Source organism: Oreochromis niloticus, linkage group LG13, assembly GCF_001858045.2.
Source record: "Oreochromis niloticus isolate F11D_XX linkage group LG13, O_niloticus_UMD_NMBU, whole genome shotgun sequence".
Classification (NCBI taxonomy): domain Eukaryota; kingdom Metazoa; phylum Chordata; class Actinopteri; order Cichliformes; family Cichlidae; genus Oreochromis; species Oreochromis niloticus.
Window position 1 is genome coordinate 33,537,853 of NC_031978.2, and position 18,197 is coordinate 33,556,049.

Consider the following 18,197-nt stretch of genomic DNA (forward strand, 5'->3'; position numbering starts at 1 on the left):
CTAATAATTTTATTTTGCATAATGTAGGATCCATCCATCCATCCATTCGCTTCCGCTTATCCTTTCCAGGGTCGCGGGGGGCGCTGGAGCCTATCCCAGCTGTCATAGGGCGAGAGGCGGGGTACACCCTGGACAGGTCGCTAGTCTGTCGTAGGGCCAACACACAGGGACACGGTGGTTAGCACTGTTGCCGCACAGCAAGAAGGTCCTGAGTTCAATTCCACCATCAGGCCGGGGTCTTTCTGTGTGGAGTTTGCATGTTCTCCCCGTGTTTGCGTGGGTTCCCTCCGGGTACTCCGGCTTCCTCCCACCGTCCAAAGACATGCAGTTTGAGGGGATAGGTTAATTGGATAATCCAAATTGTCACTAGGTGTGAATGTGTGAGTGAATGTGAGCGTGAATGGTTGTCTGTCCCTGTGTAATGTAGGATCTTTACCTTATAATAAAAAGAGCCTTGAGGCAACTGCTGTTGTGATTTGGCACTATAAAAAAAAAAAAATTGAATTGAATGTGCCATAAACGGATGATAACTAACACTATGTCTGAGACACGTCTTGGTATCAACAGAAAGATTTTACAAATCTGAAAGATAGTCAGTATCATATACAGTGCTTCGGGTGCTAGCTGTAACTAGCAAACCAACAAAAGTTTTTTATTGTATCTCCGCTAGAACTGGACTCTTCTACAGCATAGTCAAATAAAGCTGCTGAGTGCAGAGAAAGCTGAAACATTGAGTTAATAGTAGATATGGGAGAAACCAATCAGAAAGCAGCCTCAGTCTAATTCAGCCAACTGTGACCAGACAGCAGTTAGCCATATCAACTGGTGATGTTACAGTGCCAAGTTATTGAAGAATGGCCAAAAATGGCAAAAATCTGTGATATTAATTGGTGAATGGTTGAAATTAGGTGTACCTAAAGACTGATGTTTTTCATCTTTAGCTTTTCAACTAAATTTAGAGACAAAATGAAAAGTCTGGTCAGCCAGTCCATAACTGGCTGACCAGATTTATCCCTGAATAATCTCCATGGGTATCTGATGTTTGGTGGGTTTAATTAAAGCTAAGGACATCTTTTGCGATGTGATCTTGAATTTTGATTTTTGACCGCCAACTTTTAAGATATGGATAAGCACATTTACACAGATCATAACAACATTTACAAGGTACAGAGAAAAAAATCAAACCAAAAGGGAACAAGGACTACTAACCCTTCATGTCCATTACAGTTTGGGAGAATTGTATGGTTTGTTTCATGTATGTGTCAGGTAGTAAAACCAAAGGTAGGGTTAATGGCCTCAAGATTAGTGTAGACAATTAGATTAAAACTTGAGAATGCCATGAACTACTCCTGTGTAATAGAGCATATGGCATGGGTGTTGTTTCGTGTTTCACAGAGCCAGCAGACTGTGTCTTAACCTGCCTGAGTCCTTACAAGAAGCAGATGAGTGTATCTGGCTGTGACACATGAATAAACATGGGAAGAGTGGAACTCACTGAATTCCTGTCTGAGGCAGCTGAACAAATTAGTATGACTGGAGTAACACCAGTTCAGGGAAAAAAGGCCTCAGACTGTTAACTGTGAATGACCCGGAAGGATGGTTTTCTTTTTTGTACTGGGATGGATTAACAGTGTTGCCTGAAGTCCCTTCTGGCTATTGAATAAATATAACTTTAGGTGAATGTTTACAGGGTTTGACATTAGTATTGGAGCCAGTAACCAATAACCAAAAAGTGGTAAAAGTGAAAAACTTCAAGAGGGGTTGGGGATGCACTGAAGAGGCTGGAGTGAAGTTATAAAGCAGATGAATATTGCTGAAGTAATCCAGTAATCATATGATTGCCCAGCAAACATGTCCATGCGGGCCCACACCGGGTAGCTGTGGATGAACTGTGGGGTTGTTTGGGCAGGCCAAACCTACATTTATCCCACATGGGCCCCAGTTGGGTGTGCCTGCACACAGCTGATAGGGGCCCCTATATAGGTTTTATATAGAGAAAACTCATAACACTGCTGTAAGACCTATGTCCAGATGCTCACTTAGGGCCTGTGTGGGATAAGTGTTGGTTTGCCCTGCCCACACAGTCCCACAATTCATCCATACCTGCCCACTGTGGCCCTGTATGGGTATGTACGCTGTATTTATAATAGGGAAACAGCATACAGGGATATATTCTGGGGAAGATGAAACCATAGAACATATATGAAGCTGAGAGAATGATTTATAACCTCAATAAAATGGAAGTTAAATTGAATTTTATCTTGTTGCAAAAGAACTTTGGAAGTGAACAGCAAATGGACGTAGACTGACTAGTAGGATAGGATTTGAATTGTGTTTTTGTTTTTGTTTGTTTGTTTGTTTGTTAGGACAGGTGGTCCTGTCCTGTCCTTACATGTCTGACTATGAAGCAAAAGAGCAAGGTTTGTGCTTGGGAGGAGCCAGAAATCTCTTGAGGGTTGTGTCAGGAAGAGTATCTGGTGTAATATAATGTGCTGAACCCTTGTGAATAAGGGAGTGGTTAAAACTAGCTGTTTTTTTAAGAAATATTCTACTCCACACTCAATATCAATTAGTGGTGGTAATACACTAATACGCATGTGTGGGCACATGTGGGTCCCACACATAGAATCTGGGGATATCGTGGGTACGCTGTCTCTGCCTAATGTGGTCACCCCACACTATGGGCACCATTTCCCACCATAGGATTGAGAGAAATGAAAGTTGACGTGGCAGCTAACTGGCATTCTTTCTTATATGTTACAAAAAGCATCATGCAAAATGGGTTTTCTAAAAAAAACATCTGCAGTTGCTAAATCTTTCAACGATTTTAGAGTTGTCATGCTCCATTTGCAGATCGAACAGTAAATGAACAGCTTCACTTTCATGCCCAGCTCTCACCACAGCAGACCAGCATAGCATCCACAGTACTGTAACCACTCCACCAGTCCATCTGTCACTCTCCCACTCCACTCCACATTACTGTGAATACCATGGCACCAGCAATGCATTTTTAATACTCACCATTTGCTGTTTTTTGGCTAAAATTGCCATTTTTGGCAACCAGAACTGTGCCTATTTAGTTGAGAATGGTGGCGTGCTCAGTTATCATGTAATGTGAGTAAACTTGGTTAGGATGATGCATTGCACAGAAACTAATATTAGCTACTTCATGCTAAATAACAGGCTAATAAAAAAGTAGAACTTCACACACCAAAGCTGCACAGGTAATTGCATTAAAAATGCTCCAAAAGGCACCACCAGGCACAAACATGTTTACTGCCGTAACATTTGCTATGAGCTCACATGCTTGTCCAGGCTTGCTTCGTCCTCCCCTTAAAGTTCAAGCGCTTCCTTCCTCTGTCTTTCTCATTCCAGCAACAGCGTGCAGGCCAGAGCCTAGATGAAAGTTACTTGCACACTATAGTGAGCTTCAAGAACCAAGACAGAATAAATCCTGCTCGTCTTGTTTATCATACTTACCTCATGAGATAGGTGGTGAGGGACGAGTGCTGATTAGCTAAACTATGGATGTGTTTATACTCATTATTGGCCAGTTAACTGAGATCTCATGTCCAGAAGATGCAACTTGATGATGCATTTATCAGTAAGTTTCATGTAAACAGAAGAAAATAGAAACTCTAAAGCTGTACAAAGTTTAAACAAGTCCTGTCATTTCGGATTCTCTGTGTTCTGGAGAATTTATTACCTCTTTAGAATAATCCTAGTGGAATAAACTTTATTTTCAGTCAGATGCTATCTGGTTATAAGTTAGCTGCCTCAGGGCTTTTCACAAGCTAATCAGCAGAAAAATGTTCACTGGGACATCAGCCTAGTCTATCATCCATCTGTGTGAATGTCTCAGCCTCACTGGCTGCAGTTCATGGTTCTTCTCTGTCACTCTCTCTATAGTAATAATATTGTACATAGAAATGATGTAAATAATTTGTGATTTTATTTTTCCATGCGCTGGGGCTACACACTAATTATTGTGGTGGTGAAGGTTTAAAACATTTGCAGTAGGCCAGTCTTGTTACTGCTGTGACAGCAGTGTCACAGCGTTGTGGCTACAGCACAAAAAGGCGTTGATAAGATTTACTAAACCATTTATAAAACGATGAAATGCAGATTTAAATCGTTTGATTTGAACATTTTGTAGGTGAGAATGTGGACACCGAGCTCAGATAACCACATTTACTCAGGGCCTTCATGATGTGATGTACTGTTTATAAGGTTGGGGAAACCTGCAGTCAGCTGAGACTGAAGAAGTCACTTGAATGAGTGACGAAATGTTTCTCCCACGGAAAACGTCCAGATGAACAGAATTAGACTTTTGGGACTGATAGATGAAGGAAATAATTCTGAACATGTGCAACAATAATCAAAGATGGCAACATTTAGAACATTTGTAACTGCGACATGAAGCTCTCTGGTAAATATCAAGCATTTGATGTTTTGCTTCCACCTACAGCTGATCACGGAGGGATGAACAGATTGACTAGTTGCAAGAGTAACACATATTACAACACTCAAATTCATTCACCTCTTTAGGAGAATCCATTCTTTTATAATTTTTTATAGAGGCAGACTGTATGGTTTGATGCTTGGTTTTATACACCTGTTGCAATGGGGCAGAAAACACCAAAACTCAAAGATTAAGAGGTGAGGTTAGTCCATGTAATCTATTTTTCACCCCTAATGCGGTCAATTTAGCAAATATTGGAAAATTAGTAATTCGTGGCAAAGGTTAGGTAAAAGCTACTTGGGGTTTGGTGATAGACAACAGTATTCAGGCAAGAACGTCATAGCAAACAGCAGGATATGTTTTTAAAAAAATCTCTGGTTCACTCTTTTCAATGTGTATCCTATTTGGCCCACTGCAGCCCCTGTAGAGTGGAATTAAGTGGTGTTTTTCCAGCTCCTCTGGCATATTTTCTCCCAGGTGAGTCCAGTTTCTTGCCAAGTGCTGAGAGCTTTCTGGCCCTCAGTTTCTGCTTCCCTTTATTAAAGCTGCCTGTGGCTGCCAGCTCATTTGTTGCAGTCCAGACAATATCAAATCATTTACAGTTGGATTTAAGAAAAATAAAGTTTTGGTGGGAGGTGTGAGTGTGTGTGGAAGGCAAAGCAGTAGGGCCTAAAGGAGAAATACAGGTGTACCAGTTTATGGTGAGGAAAGTAGCTTTCATTTTCTTTCAGCAATACTTTCATTTTATATGCAACGAATCCTGCATAAACAGTCTAGACACATTTTTTGTTCTTCAGGCTATGCTCATTCTCACATTCAGTTTTAAATGAAATAACTGGTACCACATGTTAGCAAGTCTCAGCTTTGATTTAATTTGACTTTTCATTTTCAAGTCAGTTTAGCTATTCTTAGCTAGTCTATCCATCCATCCAACCATCCTTTTCCACATGTCCAAGTCACAGTCATGGTTGAGCTGGAGCCTATCCCAGCTGTCATATTGTGAGGCGGTACACCCTGGATGGATAGACAGTCTGCCACAGGGTTAACACAGAGTTCACACATACATCCAGTTTAGAATCACCAGTTAACGTGACACAATGCCTGTCCAGTGGAAGGAGGCTGGAATAACTGGAGAGACCACATAGACACAGAGAAAATAAACTCCAAAGTTACCGAGTTATTGAACACTTAACTGCGTCATGTTTTTGTGCTGTTTTCACATGTGCACCGCAGTCGCAATCTTTCTAAGGCACGAGAAGACAAATCTTTGAAGAAAGAAATGGCCGTTACCTGTGCCTGCTCCCTAGCACAAACTCTTTATAATTGAAACCATCTGACAGAAGCAGGTGATTGTCAGAAGTGTGCAAACATCATGCACTCTCTGCACAGTTACTGTCCCTTTCCAAAACCAAATATGACACAGACTAACTCCCTAAATGTGAAGGTCCCACTTGGAACAGTGCTGGGACACAATCCTCCAGGAGTTTAATTGTTTTCGTTTATCAGTACAGATATATTTCATGTTTTTATTGTCTTATCCTGCACACAGTCACATGGTTATTACAGAGTTATTGTCCAAAGTGCGTACAGTTTTATCATCGATCAGGTATGTATGAACAGAAGCGACATCTCCAGAGTTATTATGGGGAGTTTTTCAGCAGAAGTGTTTCTGATTCTGGACAAAGACTCGTAGAACATTCATCAGCTTTTGGAATCTGTGTCTCCTCTTTCCTTTTCTCCACTTGCAGTCACATCAGCTGAAAACCTGCGTTTTCCAGAAGACTTGGTGAAATCCTCTGGCTTCACACTTTGAAATTTCATCCTGGAAAACTACTTTTGTGTGTATAGCAGCAGGGTTGTGGCAGCTGAGGGAGCTTCATGAAATTCATCATCAGTCCTAAATTTTCTGGGGATGCTAACCGGACATTCAGTGTTTTGACCTTTTGAACTTTTGTTATTTTTGTCCCTAGGCTCTGGTTTTCATGAGGACACTGTCAGAGACAAATTGTTTGAGTAATATCAGGAGCTGAGTGGTTAGAATGTTACAAATATTTTAAAAATGTATTAAAAATATTTTGACTGTGGTGCTTTAAGGTGCACAAGTACCCAGTTGATATCCTTCCATGGATTCAACTGGCAAATACCACATAGAGCATGCTCTACAAGCTGTTTACTTTGCAAACCCCCTTCATTCCAACTCCTCTTTTCATACACACTCTAATATATTATTTGCTGTCATACCCTTTTCTGGGGGCTGGGGGTCCTCCTGGATGTCCATGTTTGTATTCTGAAGTGTGGAAAGGTGTGCTCTCTGCTCAATATAGCAAAAAATATAAATCAAGTGGAAATAATGATCGTTTGACTATAGTGGTCTTGGCTAAAACTGCCATTTACAGAAACTGAAAGCTGGAACGAATAGCCTCTTTAATATTCACTTTGTTGGCTTCTGTGGAGGGGATATGTATACAGTACATGTGTCGTGCTAAATGGAATTCCTTTGAGAGTGAATAATCTTTTAAGAACACAGGCAATGAGACTCAGGTTTACTATATAAAACCTCAACACTGAGAGTGACTGTCCTATTATCTCAGGTGAGTATAAAAAATGGAGAACGGAAAAACAGAGGTCTTAGATCTCAACATTTCATTTTCAAAGAGGTGCTTTTGAAAATCACAGTGTGTGCACACTTGCTGGTGCTCATTCTGAACATAAGAATTATCCTTCCTTCACGAAAGGATAATTTTTGGTTTATGATGTCTTGAGTCTTCCGCAGTTCTCACTCTAATAAAAACATTAAATTCCGCAGGTTATCTGCCGAGGACTGAGAACACATTTTTCCATTTTGGTCTTGCAGTTCTTCTTTCTCAAGCTTTTCCATTTGGGCTTACCAAATCTGCATTCTTTATATCCCAGCAGGTGGCAACTTCACCGTCTCCAATTAGAAGTGCAGTTTATGGGCATAGCAGCTAGTTAAGTGTAGGCTGTTTATTTTGTTAAATATAATCATATTTAGAGTAGCAAACAAAATGTTTCTTTAAACAGTGATGACTACCTGTATTTACAGTACCTCGACTGTGGAAGGTAGTAGGCCTTTATTTGAAACAGGTTTGTAATAGACACCAGTTTTAATTTCCAATTCTGTCTGGCTGATTAGAATAAATTTCATGTTCATGTACAGAAAGTCTCGCTGCAATACACTCACATTACCGTTATACTGATTATATTATAGTGAGCAGTGACTCACTCTTGACACACATCAGTGATATCATCTGTGCTTCTGTACTAAAACTCTTTACTTTAAACATCGAGCAGGGCATCTAATCTGAACAAACACGATGATGGTCATTAAATCAGTAACCCACTGCACCCATGGTGTCACAGCTTCAGTAATCTAACATAAAAGTAAGTAAATCCCAACATCACTAAACAAAGTCTAAATATAGTGCAACAAATCAAACACAGAACTGCTCATGATGACAGAACATGTGTAAGGTTTTAGTGTTGAGTGAGCTGGACACTGAACCCTGTGCTGCTCATTTACAAATCTATATTTTTATTCTTAGATTCCAATACATTGGATTTGCTCAATTAGAAATATTCCTTATATTGTTCTTAGGCCACGTCCATACTAGCCCGAATAGATTTAAAAACAGCGTTTTCGTCTGAAAATGCTCCGCGTCCACACTATCGTTTTCAGTTGTTTTCACAGAGTTGTGCATCCACATTGAAATGGCCGAAAACGCTTACGTTCCAGTACTGCGCATGCGTGAAACGCAAGATGATTCAACCTACCTCATATCTGTCTGCTGCTTATTTACTTTCCGGCTCTTTGAAACGTTGTGGCAAAATGTTGAGGAAAAGCACAGAATTTTTAAAATGGACTAACAATGAGGTGGAGTTGCTGCTGCGAGTGACACAAAAGTTGCAAAAGCGAGTGAAAATTAAAAAATTTGTAGAAAAGCTATCTGGAGCATGTACAGTCAAGCCCACAATTATTCATACCCCTGCCAAATTTTGACTTAAAGTTTCTTTTGTTCAACCAGCAAGTTCTTTTTTGACCAGAAATGACACAGGTGTCTCCCAAAAGATAATAAAACGATGTACAAGAGGCATCATTGTGGAAAAAAATATTTCTCAGGTTTTATTTATATTTTAGCAAAAAGTCAATAGCCAAAATAGCCAGGGGTATGAATAATTATGGGCTTGACTGTAGAAACTGATATTAATCTTTAATAGGGCTGTCAAAATTGAGAGCAAACAAAACAACTGCTGTATAATGCCCTCCGCTATGTTAGTTTAATTGGTCAGTCATCTGACTGCAACACATGACTAAAATGTGTCATCGTTTTCAAAAAGTCTGTCCACACTGCGACGTGAAAGCACCTTTTACAAATGTATGCGTTTTCAAGAGTGTTTTCAAAACACTGCGTTTTCCTTCAGCGAAAACGCTGTCTCAGTGTGGACGGGAGGCCAAAACGGAGAGAAAACGATGCTTTTCAAACTAAAATGCATTAGTGTGGACGTAGCCCTAAACTGGATCTAAGATCACTCTCTGTCTGAAACAAGTTATTTTTACTCCTCTCCCTTCAAGCCAAAGCCTTCTGATTGGATGGCCCACAGAAACAGGTCTGGACAGCAAGTAGTTTAAACTGTGTTTGTTACTATAGCTGTTTATCTGAGATGAAGGTCTAAAGGATATCCATCTTTACTGACATCATTCAGGTCCAAGAATAGAAAAAAATGCCTAAAACCCAAGTATTTAGAGCAGTCTGAAGCCTGAGCTTTTGGCCCACAGGACATTGCAACAGTGTATGACAAAAATAAGGAAAAGCATGATAGTTCCTATTAGCAAACATCTCACTTTAAATTGTCCAGCAGTTAATGTTTGAAAACAAAAAAAAAGACAACATAAAAGTGGTATACTCTAAAGTCAGGCTGTTTTGTGATTGACTACCACATGGTTGTGCAAAGTGTCTTCTGCTCTTTCAGTCACATGACCCCTCAGTTCTAGCCAGCTCTATCCTTGTTACCAAAAATGTGGTTAATTCTCAGTCCAAGAGGCTTTAAAATAATAATGTACACACTATTAGATGGCAGTAGTTACATCCACTTCTTTTATAGAATTTATACATGTCACTGAGAGTCATACTGAGTAAAATGAAAAGTGGAATAAGCAGGGATTAAGCACATGTAAATCATGTACTCGCACACTGGTGAATTCCATACTAGCTGGTATACAGGACATTGTCCATGTGGTGTGCCCTGTGCTGATGAGCAATGTTCCCTCTAATTTTTCACGTGTCTGAGCGAACACACAAACTCCCTGAGCGGTCCCTTGGACCACTGTGAGCGACATCAGACGTGTGCACTGTGGTCACGCCGGCATTGAATCCATCCAAGTTACATGGTTTATTAAAATAATCAGATTACAGCGTTTACATTTATGTTAGACTACTTTTAATTAACTGCTTTAGCCCACTTACAATGAAAATTTAAAAAAAAAAATCTAGTCATTGACCTGTGTAGTATGTTAACACTATTGGAAGTAAAAATAACTTGAACTCCAATTTCGAAAACACAACTTTCTTTCTTTCTTTCTTTTTTTTTTTTTTTTTATAAAGCTCTGACTTGTATTATGAGTCTGTGGTCTTGGAGAGAGTCTGTAACTCTGTCTGCCAAATACAGTATATAATGACCAATGTTGGGCAATTAATCATATAGTTACTTCTTTAAAAAAGTAACTCAGTTTGGCAAACAAAGTTTTTTGCAGCTATTTTTTTTTAAATGCAGCCAGGGCATTTTAAATAAACATTTCAAACTATTTACAGAACAATCAGCTGTTCTACATCAAATTTGATGCCACACAAATTATTTGTGACACTCCAAAAATAATTTCTGTCCACTATGAGATAAAGGAGAACAACAGCCTGATACCTGCAGGCCTGACAACAGGAGATGTATCACTGCTGTAACACCTGTAACATTCAGCAGTCGCCTCATTGTTCTGACACACACAACAAAACTATTGACTACACTACACACTAACTACACACTAACTACACAAGATTTGCGCTAAACGTCTCAAATCTCTCACATCTCAGAACACCGCCGTCACTCCTAAAACTTCCTCCCGTTTCTTAACAACTAGATGCCACATTGCCATATCATTTTTTGATTGGTCGACATGGTACTTTTTTGGACGAATAGGAAAGGGACAGGGGGTGGGGTTTGTTTTTGCTCACAGGCTTTCGAGCCTTTTTTCTTATAAAACGCCGTTTTTACCATTTCTTCCCGCAGTAAATATAAACAACGACAGTATTCAGGAAGAAAACCAAACATTGCAGATCTTTTTATCATAACTCTGGTTTTACGTGGCCTATCAACACAATTTAAAAACTGGTATAAAGTCCACACTTTTTCTGTCAATTGTTCCGTCTGTCCTGCTCACATCTCCAATGGTTGTACACGTTGTCATTAATGTGGCTTCACTCCACATCAGCCAGGCCGCTTTGCTAGCTAAAACACCGCGGTGTCGGCACATAAGGACGCTGTCATAGCCTGTCAACGACGTTGATTGGCTCCATATATACGAATATGAATCGCATTACTAGAAAAATTTGCATTTCCTGCGAAAATGCAGTGTGGATGCTTTAAAGCTGAAGCTGTCTGATGAAACTAGCTGAAAAAGCTGAAAAGTTGCAGAAATTGTAAAAACTTTGCTGAAGCAAAGGAACTTTGCTAAAGTGTAATTACTTAGCAGAACTGCAATATCTTAGAGGAAACATAATACTTGGCAGAAATACAATAGCACAGCAGAACTTAGCAGAAATATTGTAACTTAACAGAAACACGATAACTTCTCAAAAATACAAGAATTTAGGAGAAATGGTATAAAATAACAGAAAGAATATATTTAGCCAAACATTCTTAAACATTACAGAAATACTATGTTTTAGAAAAACAGTACAACATAGCAGAAAAGCTGTGATTTACCAGAGACACTGTAATATACTATGAATATTGTAATTTTAAATAAATACTATGTTTTAGCAAAAATATTCCAGTTTAGCACAAGTATTATAACATAGCAGAAATACTATTCTATAGCAGAAATGCTATATTTAGAAAGAAAAATATAATATAGTAGAAATACTATGATTTAGCAGAAATCCTACAATATAGCTTAATAACAATGATTTAGAACAGATACTATGATTGAACAGAATAGTAATAACTTAAGTGAAAATATTGGAAAGGTAAAATCACAAGCTGAATAAAAAGGAACATGGTTAAGTTTGCCCAAAACTAATTTTTGTTCACCTGTGAAAAAATAAAATAAAAATACATTTAGAAAAACCCCCAAATAAGAACAGCCAACAGATACACACAAAATCAAATATGGATACACAAATGTACAGAGAGAGACACACAAACAGGGTCTATGCCAGTCAACCAGTCTGAATATATTATATTTTTATCCAACAATGACATGCTGCCCGAAAAATTGTCTTTGTCTCTCTCTCTCTCTCTCTCTCTCTCTCTCTCTCTCACACACACACACACACACACACACACACACACACACCACACACACACACACACACACACACAGCAGCAGCAGCAGCAGCAGCAGCAACAAGTCAACAGGGGCTGTTAACAGCATGTTTCTAGGTCAGTCAAACAGCTGTGAGCTTCTCAATTTGGATCCACCAATCAGAGAGGCTGTGTGCTTTTTCCCGCCAAAACTTGTGCACCAAGTGCAGGCTTTTACACATGCAGCACAGAGAGAGACAGGATTTTTGCAGTCTATTTCTCATAGTGAGGACTCCCCTCAAACAAACAGCCATACATTCCTAACCGTAGGGGCTAAAACAGTCATTCTAAGACCGTTTTGTTCAGAAGACATGGGGGAATCTTGAAATGTTAACCATTTAAAATAAAAATATGAAATATTATAGATATATGACATAGATGATTGGTTGGCTTAGAAGCCATGAAGGCCCCAATATGCAAATTTGAATGTGGCAGCCCTCAGATATGATTGGCTGGCTGGGAAGCCATGAAGGCAACAATATGCAAATTTGAATGTGCCAGCCCTCAGATATGATTGGTTGTCTTAGAAGCCATGAAGGCAACAATATGCAAATTTGAATGTGCCAGCCCTCAGATATGATTGGTTGTCTTAGAAGCCATGAATGCCCCAATATGCAAATTTGAATGTGTCAGCCCTCAGATATGATTGGCTGGTTGTGAAGTCGTGCAGGTCCTGATATGTAAATTTGAATATTACAGTCCTTACAGAGGATTGACTCCCTGGGGACCTGGCAGAAATATATAGAAATACAATGATTACCCAGAAATACTGCATTTAGTAGAAATACTATGTTTTAGCACAAATACTATAAAATGGCAGAAATACTATAATTAAGCAGAAATACTATATTAAGTACAAATCCTATAAAATAGCAGAAATAGTATGATTTAGCACAAATGCTGTATTTAGCACAAATCTTGTAAAATAGCAGAAATAGTATGGTTTAGCAGAAATGCTGTATTTAGCACAAATATTATAAAATAGCAGAAATAGTATGATTTAGCAGAAATGCTGTATTTAGCACAAATACTGAAAAGCAGCAGAAATGCTATGACTTAGCACAATAGTAATAACTTAAATAGAAAAATTGGAAAAGCAAAATGAACAGCTGAAAAAATGCTTAATATGCTAAGGGTCCCTCAAATGTAATTGTTAAATGAAAAAAAAAATCAGCAAAAAAAAGTATAACAGTGACACAATCACAAATCTGGACACATATGGAAGCACACATGTACAGAGAGACACACACCGGATCAAATTCAGTCAACCAGTCTAAATACATTGAATTTAAATCATACAATAAGATGCTCCCATAAAAACTCTCTCTCGCCCTCTCTTTCTCTCTCTCTCTGTCACACACACACACACACACACACACACACACACACAGGGAGAGACAAGCAAGTTTCTAGGTCAGTCAAGCAGCCTGGGAGCTGCTAAATTTGAATCCACCAATCAGAGAGGCTGTGTACTTTTTCCCGCCAAAACAGGTGCACCTGTTTTTACACACACGCAGCACAGAGACAGGATTTTTGCAGTTTATTTCTCATAGTGAGGATTCCCCTCAAACAAATGGCTATAATTTCCTAACCGTAGGGGCTAGAACAGTCATTCTTACACCGTTTTGTTCAGAAGAGATGGGGGAATCTTAAAGTGTTGACAATTTATCATTAAAATATGAATTATTGAAGATATTTGACTTCTAATGCACCATAACTGAGTAGAGGCAAAGCAAAACTGCCTTGACTTGCCCTCAAACAACGCTTTCTAACTCTAAATCTATTTGGAGTATCAATATCATTCTTTCACGGTAAGAGACAGCAGGCTTTGGTGAACAGTCATGGAAATTTTCAGGTCTGTGTGGAAATCCATTAAAAAGATATGATGAGAGAAAAAAGTGCCTCATTTCCAGAGTTTGAAAGCTGAAGAAATCTGAGCGAGGGACAAATTCCCTACCCTCAAACAAACCCAATTCATGGCCAAATGGTAATAGGTGATAAAAAAATTCTTGAATTGTGAGCGTCAGGAGTGTCTGAAGATAAATTGGCACAAGCCTCATGTCTTAACTTTCCTTCGTTAAGGAGATATGACGATTCGAATATGCCTCTCATTATAGAAGTCAAGCGGTGATTTTGAACAAACTCTCCATTGACTTTCTATGGAGAGTTTTGAGAGTTTGTGTTGGTCTGAGGAGATTTGCCAAAATTCTATAAATCCCACAACAATGATAGTGATATTTTCTGAAAGCCAGCAAAAATACCTACGTTTTGATGTATAATTTGTGGAAGTTGAGTGAAAATTGAGCAAGTAGCAAGAAGTTGTTTGGACATGAAGAGAAGACTGCGAAACTTACAGTGGCACACTGAAAGCCAAGTGCATAGCAACCATTACAACCCATGTATTTTGTGAAAAATCACAAAGATGAAACTCAAAACTTAAAGAGGGATAAGATGAAAATGGTAACAGATATGAAAAAGCTGAATCATACATTAATAGCCCAATAATTTGTGAACATTTTACAGTTTGAATGGTTGTTCTAGGTGAAAGTATGAGGAAGTAGTTAAGTTTCAAAAACAAGCAAAATTTAGCAGAATTTTGGAAGTTTTCCATTCAATTCAATGGGACAAAAAATTGCATAAAAAGCTTAATATTTTAAAAAGTATAATAGCAAAAAATACCAAAAGATATAGCGCACATTAGCAGAAATAGCAGAATAGTTTAAAATTTGAACGGTGAAAATAGCATAAAAATTGGGGAAGTAGTTAAGTGCCAAAAAACGTACAAAAAGTGGCAACTAGAACTAGAAAAATTTGCATTTCCTGCGAAAATGCAGTGTGGATGCTTTAAAGCTGAAGCTGTCTGATGAAACTAGCTGAAAAAGCTGAAAAGTTGAAGAAATTGTAAAAACTTTGCAGAAGCAAAGGAACTTTGCTAAAATGTAGTAACTTAGCAGAACTGTAATATCTTAGAGGAAACATAATACTTGGCAGAAATACAATAGCATAGCAGAACTTAGCAGAAATATTGTAACTTACCAGAAACACGATAACTTTCCAAAAATACAAGAATTTAGGAGAAATAGTATAAGATAACAGAAAGAATATATTTAGCCAAACATTCTTGAACATTACAGAAATACTATGATTTAGAAAAACAGTACAACATAGAAGAAATGCTGTGATTTACCAGAGACACTGTAATATACTATGAATATTGTAATTTTATATAAATACTATGTTTTAGCAAAAATACTCCAGTTTAGCACAAATATTATAACATAGCAGAAATACTATTGTATAGCAGAAATGCTATATTTAGAAAGAAAAATATAATATAGTAGAAATACTATGATTTAGCAGAAATCCTACAATATAGCTTAAAAACAATGATTTAGAACAGATACTATGATTAAACAGAATAGTAATAACTTAAGTGAAAATATTGGAAAGGTAAAATCACAAGCTGAATAAAAAGGAACATGGTTAAGTTTGCCCAAAACTAATTTTTGTTCACCTGTGAAAAAATAAAATAAAAATACATTTAGAAAAACCCCCAAATAAGAACAGCCAACAGATACACACAAAATCAAATATGGATACACAAATCACCAAATACACAGAAAATCAAATATGGATACACAAATGTACAGAGAGAGACACACAGACAGGGTCTATGCCAGTCAACCAGTCTGAATATATTATATTTTTATCCAACAATGAGATGCTGCCCTAAAAAGGGTCTTTGTGTGTGTGTCTCTCTTTCTCTCTCTCTCTCTCTCTCTCTCTCTCTCTCTCTCACACACACACACACACACACACACACACACACACACACACACACAGCAGCAAGTGAACAGGGGCTGTTAACAGCATGTTTCTAGGTCAGTCAAACAGCTGTGACCTTCTCAATTTGAATCCACCAATCAGAGAGGCTGTGTGCTTTTTCCCGCCAAAACTGGTGCACCAAGTGCAGGCTTTTACACACGCAGCACAGAGAGAGACAGGATTTTTGCAGTCTATTTCTCATAGACAGGATTCCCCTCAAACAAACAAAACATAAATTCCTAACCATAGGGGCTAAAACAGTCATTCTTAGACCGTTTTCTTCAGAAGACATGGGGGGAATCTTGAAATGTTGACCATTTAAAATAAAAATATGAAATATTATAGATATATGACATAGATGATTGGTTGGCTTAGAAGCCATGAAGGCCCCAATATGCAAATTTGAATGTGGCAGCCCTCAGATATGATTGGCTGGCTGGGAAGCCATGAAGGCAACAATATGCAAATTTGAATGTGCCAGCCCTCAGATATGATTGGTTGTCTTAGAAGCCATGAATGCCCCAATATGCAAATTTGAATGTGCCAGCCCTCAGATATGATTGGCTGGCTTGGAAACCATGAAGGCAACAATATGCAAATTTGAATGTACCAGGCCTCAGATATGATTGGTTGTCTTAGAATCCATGAATGCCCCAATATGCAAATTTGAATGTGCCAGCCCTCAGATATGATTGGCTGGTTGTGAAGTCGTGCAGGTCCTGATATGTAAATTTGAATATTACAGTCCTTACAGAGGATTGACTCCCTGGGGACCTGGCAGAAATATATAGAAATACAATGATTACCCAGAAATACTGCATTTAGTAGAAATACTATGTTTTAGCACAAATCCTATAAAAAGCAGAAATAGTATGATTTAGCAGAAATGCTGTATTTAGCACAAATACTGAAAAGCAGCAGAAATGCTATGACTTAGCACAATAGTAATATTTTAAATAGAAAAATTGGGAAAGCAAAATGAACAGCTGAAAAAATGCTGAACATTTTAAGGGTCCTTCAAATGTAATTGTTAAAGGAAAAAAAAATCAGCAAAAAAAAGTATAACAGTCACACAATCAAAAATATGGACACATATGGAAACACACAAGCACAGAGAGAAACATAGGATCAAATTCAGTCAACCTGTCTAAATTTATTGAATTTAAATCATATAATAAGATGCTCCCATAAAAACTCTCTCTCGCCCTCTCTTTCTCTCTCTCTCTGTCACACACACACACACACACACACACACTAGCAGCAGCAGCAGCCAAACAGCCTGGGAGCTGCTGAATTTGAATCCACCAATCAGAGAGGCTGTATACTTTTTCCCGCCAAAACAGGTGCACCTGTTTTTACACACATGCAGCACAGAGACAGGATTTGTGCTTTCTATTTTTCATAGTGAGGATTCCCCTCAAACAAATGGCTATAATTTCCTAACCTTAGGGGCTAGAACAGTCATTCTTACACCGTTTTGTTCAGAAGAGATGGGGGAATCTTAAGGTGTTCATGATTTATCATTACAATATGAATTATTGAAGATATTTGACTTCTAATGCACCATAACTGAGTAGAGGCAAAGCGAAAACTGCCTTGACTTGCCCTCAAACAATGCTTTCTAACTCTAAATCTATTTGGAGTATTGATATCATTCTTTCACCGTAAGAGACAGCAGGCTTTGGTGAACAGTCATGGAAATTTTCAGGTCTGTGTGGAAATCCATCAAAAAGATATGACGAGAGAAAAAAGTGCCTCATTTCCAGAGTTTGAAATCTGAAGAAATCTGAGCGAAGGACGAATTTCCTACCCTCAAACAAGTCTAACTCATTTCAGAACAGTAATAGGTGAGAAAGAAATTCTTGAATTGTGAGCGTCAGGAGTGTCTGAAGATATACTGGGACAAGCCTCATGTCTTAACTTTGCTTCGTTAAGGAGATATGACGATTCGAATATGCCTCTCATTACAGAAATCAAGCGGTGATTTTGAACAAGCTCTCCATTGACTTTCTATGGAGAGTTTTGCGACTTTGTTTTAGTCTGAGGAGATTTGCCAAAATTCTATAAATCCCACAACAATGACAGTGACATTTTCAGAAAGCCAGCAAAAATACCTACGTTTTGATGTATAATTTGTGGGGGTTGAGTGAAAATTGAGCAAGTAGCAAGAAGTTGTTCGGACATGAAGAGAAGACTGCAAAACCTTCAGTGGCACACTGAAAGCCAAGTGCATAGCAACCATAACAACGCATGTATTTTGTGAAAAATCACAAAAATGAAACTCAAAACTTAAAGAGGGATAAGATGAAAACTGTAA

At 38.3% G+C, this 18,197-nt stretch overlaps 1 protein-coding gene across 6 annotated transcripts in view; it reads left to right on the forward strand.

The window, feature by feature from the left end:
* ltbp1 (latent transforming growth factor beta binding protein 1) overlaps nt 1-18,197 on the forward strand; it is a 161,089-nt gene that overhangs the window by 61,222 nt on the left and 81,670 nt on the right. The window lies entirely within an intron of this gene.